At 39.0% G+C, this 11,596-nt stretch overlaps 1 long non-coding RNA gene across 3 annotated transcripts; it reads left to right on the forward strand.

Moving 5' to 3' along the window:
• Window positions 1-6,113: 6,113 nt before the first annotated feature.
• On the forward strand, window positions 6,114-9,506 carry LOC132642579 (uncharacterized). 3 transcript variants are annotated; one of them, XR_009583252.1, is made up of 5 exons: window positions 6,114-6,298; window positions 7,043-7,134; window positions 7,701-7,828; window positions 7,992-8,054; window positions 9,300-9,506. It is a non-coding gene; the product is annotated as an uncharacterized LOC132642579 (long non-coding RNA). The 3 variants fall into 3 exon arrangements; XR_009583250.1 differs by having other exon boundaries at window positions 6,116-6,298; window positions 7,053-7,134; XR_009583251.1 differs by lacking the exon at window positions 7,043-7,134 and having other exon boundaries at window positions 6,123-6,298.
• Window positions 9,507-11,596: the final 2,090 nt, after the last annotated feature.

Below are 11,596 nucleotides of genomic sequence, written 5' to 3' on the forward strand. Positions count from 1 at the left end.
CCGTATAAAGTGTACGGACCGTATGTTGGTCCATATATTTCGGTCGGGACTGATTTCAAGATTTAATATAAGGACCCCTCTCTCATTTTATTTCATCTCATTTCCACTCTTCTCTCTTCAAGAAACCTCTAGAACACTCTCCATTATTCATCCACAAGAAACCAAGGGAAATACATGATCAACAACCTCAAAACCACGAAATCAAGTGTATGAAACCTAACAAAAGTTCATCTACACCAAGAAAACTCAAGGGAAGTGAGTTAGGGTTTGGGTGCAAGAAAAGAAATTCCACTCAAGGGTTGTTCATCCATCATCTAAGGTGATTTTTATGATCATTCCATGTTTTTTAAGGTATTGAAAGGCTAATACACTTGAATTGTAGAAAGATATAGAAAATGGGTTATAAATGTGGGAATAGTGACATTGTTGGGTAAAGGTTTGGATTGAGTCGTGATTATAGATGTGTTGTGATTGTAAATATGTTCTGAATGACATTAAGAACATGGAATAAGTATTATATGTGATAAAATGTAATAATAAACTATGAACACGATTATGGAGAAATTGGAGTGAGATTATGAATTGCGGATAATATGGATGGATGATGATTGTTGCTTGTGATATTGTGAATGTTGTTATCCATTTTTGGGAGTTGATATATGATATGGAGAACGTAGTATAAACAAAGGAATTGCTGCCCAATTTTCATTAGCCTTAGTAAGCACGTTTAAGTAATCGATTAGCTAATGTTCATGTGACTTATCTTTAAGGTAGAAACGTGGGCATTGAAGGAGAACAAGCAAGCGATAGATTAGTTAAATGTAAAAGGTATGTGAGGCTAGTCCTTTCTTTCTATGACATGAATCCTATAGCATGACTTTTCCTTCCTCTTCATGAATTTCCTACATTCCGGATAACTAAGAGTCTATGTTCATGAATAGCTATATGAAATAAGAGATATGTTACGAGCCCAATAATGATGATGATGAGCTTGAGTCTAAAGATTGTAGAGTTCATGATATGATGATCCAATAAAGTTAATGATGTCGTTTGTTGTATACATTCACCTTATCTACTATTTTCTTCAAGGTGAGGCAGAATACTTATAAATGTTCCATAATGGAATCGGGGGTTCACGACCTTCTGTCACCCCGATAAAGTATAATGTATAGCTACCTTTGAGTTATTCTACATGCATTATGATGAGTATATGTTGATAATATTACATCGTGCCTATATGGCACGGGCAGACACACCACTGTAGTGGGCAACTTACATCCCAGACGCGGGAGGCCTGGGCGCAGGTTATCGGTATCACACCGTACCTATGTGGCCGGGAAGCTTATACATTATCATGCCTTACCCACTCAGTACAATATTCGTACTGACGTCCGTTTTCTTTGGAGGCTGTGTTCATGCCCATAGGTAGACAGGGAGGTGATCTTGATCCAGACTCGTAGGAGCTATTAGCTGACTTGAGAGATCTCCATTGTTCCGGAGGTACCGTGATTATTTTTTGTGTATATATGTATATTTTGGGCACAACGGGGTCCTGTCCCGTCCCTATGTCTAGCATTCTAGTAGAGGCTCGTAGATACGCAGTGTGGGTGATATGGTCTCACGAGGTTACTGCTGTATATATATATATATATATATATATTATCATTTTGTTAGCCGAAAGGCTCATGTATATAAAAGTATTTAAGTTCTCAAATGGAAAATGATTTTCTTATGATTTGAGTATGAACTTGATAAAAGAACGTTTAATGAGTATGATGAGTAGTAGAACGAGTGATGCTCGGTGGTTAGCTCCGGGTACCCATCACGGCCCCTAGTCGGGTCATGACAGTATAAATGTATGAAATGGAAGTTTCCCATTCGACAGAGGGTAAGTAAATATGACGAACGATGCTAGAGGTATACCTAGCTCTTTCATTTCATGACTCGTCTACGTTATGCTATTTCTTATGCTTTCTTTATGTTATTGATCATGCTTTACATACTCAGTACATTATTCGTACTGACGTCTTTTTGTTTGTGGACGCTGCGTCATGCCCGCCGGTGGACAGGGAGATAGGCTTGACCCATAGACTGCTTGTTTAGAGACTGCATAGAGGAGCTCCATTTGATTCGGAGCTGTAGCTTTTGGGTACTATTCTTTTGTGTATATATGGTCATGTCGGGGTCCTGTCCCTTCTATATGATGTTACATACTCTCTTAGAGGCTCGTAGACAGTTGTGTATGGATGTCCTGTATCCTTGTCGGTTCATATTTTGTATATTATTTTGTTAGCCTCATCGGCTGGGGTATGTGGATATGGGCATTGTTGTTGATGATGATATAAATGTGTCATTGCCGATGTGATTAATATTATCGATGTATTGAAAGCACGAGTAGGCCATGTGGCTAACCTAGATGTAAATATGAATGTACGATAAGAGGTGCCCGGGTGGGTTAGCACCGGGTGCCCGTCATGGCCCTCCGGTTGGGTCATGACAAACGTGGTACCAGTGCAGTTTTGTCCTAGGGTGTGTCTACGAGCCGTGTCCAGTAGAGTCTTGTTTATGGGTGTGTTGCGTGCCACACTTATGAACAGGAGGCTGCGGGCATTTTTAGGAAATGAATGACCTTCTTTCTTCTCTGATCGTGCGATAGAGCCATGATACAAGGATTTCACCTTCCTTAACCGTGTATTATGCACTTCAGAAATGCCTGTGAAGAGGAAAGCTACGGTAGCCCAAAAGGGAAAGACCGTGGCAGCAAATCAGGTCGAAAGAGTACCGCCAACGGTTATAGAGGAGGGTGAGTCCCAGAATGCGGCTCAATCTCAGTCCTCTCGCTCATTGCCTACTTCTGAGAAGCATGAGGAAGCCTCAGCCTCAACCCCTCCACCAGATGCTTTGGCCCAAGATGTGAAAGAGGCCATTCATTTACTCACTCAGTTGGTTGCTGCTCAGACCCAGCGGCAAGGTACAGGTCAGGGTGATAGGGCTGTTAGTGCAAGAGCCCGTGATTTTATTTGCTTAAACCCACCAGAATTCTTCGGGTCAAAGCCGGATGAAGACCCTCAGAGCTTTATTGATGGAATGTTGAGGACACTTCGGTTAATGCATGCTTCAAACATTGAATCAGTAGAGCTAGCATCCTATAGATTGCGAGATATCGCGGTTCATTGGTATACGGTTTAGATGGCTTCAAGGGGAGTTAATGCAATTCCCCCGGTATGGCAAGAATTTGTGGACGCCTTCCTCCGACATTACTTGCCTCCAGAGGTTCCGCGGGCTAGAGCCGATAAGTTCTTGAATATTAGGCAAGGAAGCATGAGTGCTTTAGAGTATAGTCTCCGCTTTAATTCTTTGGCTAGGTATGCTCCGGCCATGGTAGCGGATATGGGTGATCGAGTGCACCGATTTGTGAGTGGCTTGGGGTCACATTTGATGGATAAATGCTTGACTGTGTCCCTTCAAGATAACATGGATATTTCACGCATTCAAGCCCATGCCCAAAATTTAGAAGAAAGCCAACAACAACAAAGAAGTGAGCATGATAGAGGGTATAACAAGAGGGCTAGATCTTCGGGTCTGATGAGTGAAATCAGATGAGGGAAAAGACAGCAGTTTTATAGGCATTCAGGCAATTCTATGACTAGTGGGCCTCTACAGTTTATAGGCCAAATATTTGATAGATCTACTCACTCTAGGCCGAGTCAGAGTTTTAAGGCTTCAGGTTCTCATTTCAGAGGCGATTCGGGTCAGGCAAGGCCACCCATACCCCGATGTTCCCAGTGCGGGGAGCTACTTGGGGCCAGTGTCGACTAGGCTCAGAGGTTTGCTATACATGTGGTCGGCCAGGCCATATCATGCGTGATTGCCCTTCGATTGGTGGTAGGGTTAGGGTCCAGCCTTCAGGATCGGCAGCTGGGTCTTCATCATCTATATGCCCTATGGGGTAAGGTTCACAGACGCCAATCAGCCATGGTATAGGTAGAGGGAGAGCTCCCAGTTCTAGTGGTCCTCAGGACCGTATTTATGCTTTGGCTAGACGGCAGGATCTTGAGTCTTCCCCTGATGTCGTCACAGGTATATTGTCGGTACTTTCTTATGATGTATATGCATTGATAGATCCGGGCTCCACACTATCATATGCTACTCCATATATTGCAGGTTACTTTGGGGTCAAACCGGAGTCAATCAAACCTTTCGAGGTATCGACACCCGTTGGTGAACCGGTAATAGCCATTCGAGTATATAAAAACTGTGTAGTTGTGATTTGTGACCATCGTACCATTGCCGATTTACATAAGTTAAAAATGGTGGACTTTGATGTTATCATAGGCATGTATTGGTTGGCTTCTTGCTACGCCAATGTTGATTGTAGAATGAAAATGGCTCGCTTTCAGTTTCCGGGAGAACTAGTTTTGGAATGGAAAGGAAATACAGCTTCCCCGAGAGATAGGTTCATTTCCTATCTCAAGGCGAGGAAAATGATTGCTAAAGTTTGTATTTACCACCTAGTTTGGGTTCAAGATGTTGAAGCGGAATCGCCAACTCTTCAGTCTGTCCCAGTAGTGAATGAGTTTCCAGATGTATTCCCGGATGAGATTCCAAGCCTTCCTCCTGAACGGGAGATTGATTTTGCTATTGATGTGCTACCGGATACCAAGCCCATATCCATTCCTCCTTATAGAATGGCTCCCGCCGAGTTAAAAGAATTGAAGGAGCAATTGAAGGACTTTCTTGAAAAAGATTTTATTAGGCCTAGTTCTTCCCCGTGGGGAGCACCCGTGTTATTTGTGAGGAAGAAAGACGGCTCCTTGCGAATGTGCATTGACTATCGACAACTGAATAAGGTGACAATCAAGAATAAATATCAGCTTCCAAGAATTGATGACTTATTTGACCAATTACAAGGCGCCAAATGGTTTTCAAAAATAGATTTGAGATTCGGGTACCATCAGGTGAGAGTTAGGGAGAAGGATATTCCTAAGACAGCTTTCAGAACAAGATATGACCATTTTGAGTTCCGAGTAATGTCATTTGGGCTAACAAATGCGCCGACAGTATTTATAGATTTGATGAACCAGGTGTTCAGGCCTTTCCTAGATTTGTTTGTGATCATGTTCATTGATGATATCTTGATATATTCCCGATCCGAAGTAGAACACGCGGATCATCTGCGTACCATCCTTAAGGTTCTCCAGGCGCGAGAGTTATTCGCCAAATTTTCTAACTGTGAATTATAGTTGAATCCGGTGACCTTTTTGGGGCATATTATTTCAGCCAATGGTATTCGGGTGGATACCCAAAAGATTGAGGCCGTGAATACTTGGCCAAGGCCTACAACACCTACGGAGGTTCGTAGTTTTCTAGGCTTAGCAGATTATTACAAGAGGTTTGTAGAAAGCTTTTCTTCTATCTTTGCACCACTCACGAAGTTGACCCAGAAATTAGCTAAATTTCAGTGGACGAATGCTTGTGAACGTAGTTTCCAAGAGTTAAAGAATAGGTTAACTTCTGCCCGAGTCTTGACACTTCTAGAAGGACCCGAAGGCTATGTTGTCTATTGTGATGCTTCGGGCATTGGATTAGGATGTGTATTGATGCAGCATGGTAAGGTGATTGCCTACGCCTCAAGGCAGTTGTGCAAACATGAGAAGAATTATCCAACCCATGATCTTGAATTGGCTGCAGTGATTCATGCATTGAAGATGCAGAGACATTATTTGTATGGCGTCCATGTTGATATTTATACGGATCATAAGAGCCTCCAGTATATTTTCAAGCTGAAGGAATTGAATTTACAACAACGGCGATGGTTGGAGTTGTTGAAATATTACGATGTTAACATCCTATATCATCCCGGGAGAGAAAATGCTGTGGCCGATGCTCTTAGCCGTAGATCCATGGGAAGTTTATGTGATGTTCAGCCAGAGACAGTACAAAAAAGATAGTAAATTGCGGAGGTTATTTAACGGAGGGTATTGGTAACCTCTGCCATTTGCATCAATTTACGGAGGTTATTAACTCCCCCACAAAATTAGGTAATTAACAGAGGTTTATAACCTCCCCAACCCTAAAAAATATGTACCAAATTAGTAAAAATTTAACGGATGTTTATAACCTCCATAAGCCTAAACAAAACACTACAATAGCCGGAGGTTTATAATCCCAACCCTTTAAAAAAGCACTAATATCTCCCAATTTCCTCTAGAATCTTCCGACCTTCATTCTCCGTGCTTAGTAGCTAAAAAATGTAGAAATATTTGCTCTCTTCATTTCTCCTTCATTTTCTTCTATGGTAAGGTTGCTAGGTTTGATTTATCCTTGCTTAAATTCTATTATTTTCGTTATTATATGGTGAAGATGTTGATTGATTTTGATATTGAAATTGTGGAATATTATCATTTTGAAATTGTGAAATTGAAAATGATGTTTTTGCAGATCTGGTATGCTTCATACCTAAAATTAGGGTTCATCACTCTTAATAACGAATAAAGCTTAATCTCTTCATCACTCTTAGACGGTATATAATTTTTTTTGTTTGTATTTTGAGCTATCTTAGCGTATAGAGCAATTGCGTAATAACCGATTTCAAACAAATTTTTTAAAATTTTCAAAACAATTACTGTAATTTGAGCTCTTTTTGTGTTAATAGAGAATTCAACGAAAATCTTCGAAATTATAGAGCACTTAGATATTTTTATAATTTGTGATTTTTTTTCTTCCGCAGATATGAAATTTGTAGCTTTGATATCTGCTAGATTTGTTATTTCAGGGGAATATTAGTGTGTGTCACCAAGAAATTTGTGTGTGTAAAGCGTCTGCATGATATGCTCTTATGAGTAGTTCAAACGATTTGATTATTCTTTGTACTTGTTCTTTAGCAATTTTGGAAACATTTGATTTTAGGTTTTGAGTTGTTCAATTGACTAACATGATTGTATGTAGTCTATTAAATTACGATAATAACAATGATTCGTAGGGATTAAGATTATAGGATTTTACGGAAGTAGTTTCTCTATGCTTCTAATGGGATTTTCAGTGCTTTGCAGTCGTGCAATTCAGATTTAGCTTTTTGCATTTTCGGGAGTTGTTGATCACAATAATTTCACTGTTTTATGCTTTATCCTGAAGGTATACACCCTAACTTACGCCGTGGTTTAGGTGCTTTTTGTTTAAACTGAAGATACTCTTTGCTCAACTCTATGTATTCAAAGATTAGCAAATATACGTATATAATTGCAAATGAGGGTAACCTTCTCGTTCGATGCCCTTGGATGTTAGTTCATGTGTCTACACTCTAATGATTAGAGTCTAACCTATAGTTAATTTTTAGGTGCTGGCATGGCATTGTTCCGATACAGTGGTACATCATGACCAGTCCATCCTTAGTTAGTTTGAGATTGAAGCGTCATTGGTTGATTGATTGGTTAATTGTTGAACACATTTTATGTAGGCATCAACAGTACATTGGAAAATTTTAACTTAAAAGTTGCATAATGTATGTGTTGGATTGAATTTATATTATATGTACATGTATGAATATTATATGTACAAGTATGAATATTATATGGATAGGTACATATAGTATATGCATATATGGTATAAACTATACACTACCTATACATTGTGTACATATTTTGTAAGCTAGATGATCAAATGGTAGTTGGATGTAATTTTTCCTTGCTTAATTGTTGTAGGCATCAACAGTACATTGGAAAAGTGAAGAATGCAGTTTTTCAAACTCAGAAGGCTGGTAGGAAGCGTGTTGTGGTATCCACCGAAGAGAATGCCATTGTTTCGCTTGATCTTCACCATGGGGAGATTTGTGAGCTGACTGTTTATTGTTATCTGTTCACATAAATTCCATGCTTGTTATAGTCAATTGGATGCTAAATTATCAAATTTAGTGACGTTAATACTTGTTTATTTAGGTGCATCTTGTGGAAGAAGTTTATTGTTGACTTTATTTTATCTCTTGTTATGTGCAGTTTGGAGGCATGCTTTTGGGGACAATGACACCATTGATGCAATTCATATCTCCATGGGAAAATGTAATAGCTTGCTCTGTATCTGTTACTTTTTATTATTTCTCTTTATTTGAAAACATTGGTATTGGGATTTTTGTTTTAATAGTATATGAATTGCTAAATACATTGGTTTGCTTGTATTTCTTTTTTGGGTAGAGTATTTTCCATGTCACCAAGTTTTTGCATCTGTTATTGAGCAAGCACACACTTAGTTGCAGTTATAGAAAGCTATAACTTTTAAACTTCTTTTGTATCATGTGGGAAGTGTTCTTTTTTACAAGATAAATTGTGAAATATGTCAAGTCATGCCTTAAGAGGTGATCAATCTAACCATTTGAACCAACATCAAGTGTACGTACACCTCACAATATCCAACAGTAGATTTACTTGAAATAAGCACGGAACAAGTTCTCAAGTAGCACTTGAGTTTCAAGTAGACATCTCTTCATTTTAAGCTGGTACTTACGGAAAGACAATTTTTTGCCTAAACAAGGTAGTTGTGTTTGTGTTGTCTTCATTTTCATTACTTTTCACTTTCACGCTACTAGAGTTTAGTTTCATTCACTGTGTCTACTAACTCAGTTTCCTCTACCTTCTCTCACAACAGTCTTTACTTGTAAAGTTTTGAGATGGTATTCTTATTTGTAAGGGGACTGTTGGGTTTAAGAATAATATAGTTCATAAGATGACTCATTAAAGCTTAGTATCAACCATTACATCATTGTTTAAAGATCCTAAAACACTGTCGGTGGCTTGCTCAGGATAGGTTTGCTGAGGTTTTCTTGTTTCATTTGGCAAGAGGCTTAAGTTAGATGGGATTTGGTTGAGTTTGTTGTGAACCTTTTAAGAGTTTGTGGGTACAAAATTTTGAGATAACTAGAAACCTAAATGCTCTGTTCATGTACTCATGTGGAAAAGGGATGAGTATTTATTTGAGTTCATCCCAATCTTTCTATTAGTGCCCTTCTATTTAGTCCTACTATTTTAATTTTTTGGTTATTAGTTTTGGAGTAACTTAAGAACTATGGAAACCATGACATGAACTTTTGCCTAAGAATATATATTAAGTTTGAGCATGATCTATGACTTTCATTATTGTCAAAAAATGATTTGAAAGTAACAGAATTGCTGTGCTTTGTTCAATGTGTCTTAACTAGCATGTATAAAATGTCGTTCATGATTGGATTGGTTAAATGTTACACCTAGTAGGACTGACATTAGTCATATTAGAATTGACATTATCCAATCTTCCCAATTCCCTTTTTGCAGCCAAGTGATGCCGCTAGCGGATCCGCTTCACCCATGGATGCAAAATCATCTAGCTCCAGCTGTATCTTTTCATTTTGAAATGATTTTGTATTGGTGCTAATTAGATCATTGACATTTTTTTGGCGTTCAATTTGTTAATATTTTGTGTGGTTTAGTGGAATGTTAATATTTCTCTATTTTGATATTCAGGTTTAAGTGTTCAATGTATTCAGATTTATATTAGAAAAAAATTCGAAAAGTTGTTTTTGGTAATAAATATATCGATTGTAGAATATAATAAAAGTAGCGGGGGTTAAAACGCAAATAAGTATAGTAAATTTTGGGGGTTTGTGACCTCTATTGCGCCCAAAATATTCCATAGGTTGAAAGTTAATTGCGGAGGTTGGAAGTGCAATTTGAGGAGGTTCACGTCCTTCGCTATATGCTGTCGCGGAGGTTGGGAAAACCCCCACAGTAAGCTGCTGCAAATTGATTGTGACAGCGTTAACTGTGGCGGTTTTCCCAACCTCCGTGACAGTAAATAGCGGAGGTCGTGAACCTCCGCAAATTGCACTTTTGACCTCCGCTAATTGCACTTTTTTTTGTAGTGAGAAAAGAGAGTTAGCTCGTGAGCTCCAGCAATTAGCTAGCCTAGGAGTTCGGGTAATGAACTCAGGCAGTATGGGAGCTACCATTCAGCATTTAGCGGTCTCATCACTAGTGGTTTAAGTGAAAGAGCGCCACTATGAGGATCCCATGCTAGTTCATTACAGAAATACACTCCCTCAGAAGAAGAAGTCATCCTTTGAGATTTCGGGAGATGGAGTTCTCCGATTTCGAGGCAGGTTGTGTGTTCCCGATGTCGCAGGGTTATGTCAACAGATTTTGGAAGAAGCCATTGTTCCCGTTATTCCGTTCACCCCGAAGCAACGAAAATGTATCATAATCTCAAATCTGTATATTGGTGGAATGGGATGAAGAAAGATATAGCGGAATTTGTGGCCCAATGTCTTAATTGTCAACAAGTGAAAATTAAACACCAAAAGCCCGGTGGATTGTTGCAAGCTATGGAAATTACAACTTGGAAATGGGAAGTAATTAACATGGATTTCATTACAGGCTTACCCCGTTCTCGACGTAAGTATGATTCTATATGGGTGATTGTAGATAGAGTCATGAAGTCAACTCATTTCTTACCGGTCAGAACTACATATGTAGCAGAAGATTATGCAAAGCTTTATGTTAAAGAGATAGTGCACCTTCACTATGTTCGAGTAGTTATTATCTTCGATAGAGGGACTCAATTCACAACTAATTTCTGGAAAACTTTCCAAGAAGGTTTAGGGACTCAAGTCAGTCTTAGCACGACATTTCACCCAAAGACTGATGGGCATGTTCAGCGTACCATCCAGACGCTTGAGGATATGCTACGGGCATGCATATTTGTTACACCTCAAAATTTTCGGATGTGTTGCCTTGTGGATAGGCTAGTGTGAGCTTAAAATGATTATGAAATCCTTATGAGACTAAGGGAAGTATTATATAGCTTAAGGTGCATGCTATAAGATTTCGAGTCATACGAATATGTGAAGTTTAGTTTGTTGAAGGAAGTGAAATGTAAGTCGTGTTCGGAAGGTTTCTGCTATAATTGAGCTAATATTTATTTAGTAATATCTTAAGAGGCTACTATAGGGCCTATTGTATGGTTAACGAAGCATTACATAAGTGCCAAGAAGGATCCATGAGGATTGGAAGTCAAACGAGTCGACGAGAATGAAAATCGAAATTTTCCAGTTGTATGGCCATTTGTACGGACCGTATAAATTATACAGCCCGTATAACTGTCCGTAGGTTTCATCCAGAGAAGGGTGATCCCTGGTGGGATTATACGGTCCAATTATACCGACCGTATAAATTATACGGCCCGTATAATAGGCCGTATAATCAGGTCGGGCCAGATTTTTATTTTATAAGGAGGAACGACCCTTGCTCATGTTTCATTTCCCACATTTCTTCCAAACTCTCTAAAGCTCCAAAACCCTTCTCCAAACATATTTTACTCAAACCCAAGAGATTACAAAGATCAAATAGCAAGAATCAAGTGTTCATGTGTTAGAAGGCTTTCTAGGGTTGTGGATTTCAATAAATACTTGGGCATTGTAGCTAGGGTTTTTGCACAAGTTCATAGCTGCTCCAAAACTTGTTTCTATGAGATAAAAAGGTTAGTTTCCATGCTTATTCCATGTTATTGAGAATGCTTGGTTGTAGCAAAACTTGGGTAGAAGAAGAAAGTGGAAAATGAAGTCTAAATGTAGTTT

This window comes from Lycium barbarum, chromosome 5 (genome assembly GCF_019175385.1).
Source record: "Lycium barbarum isolate Lr01 chromosome 5, ASM1917538v2, whole genome shotgun sequence".
NCBI classification, from domain to species: domain Eukaryota; kingdom Viridiplantae; phylum Streptophyta; class Magnoliopsida; order Solanales; family Solanaceae; genus Lycium; species Lycium barbarum.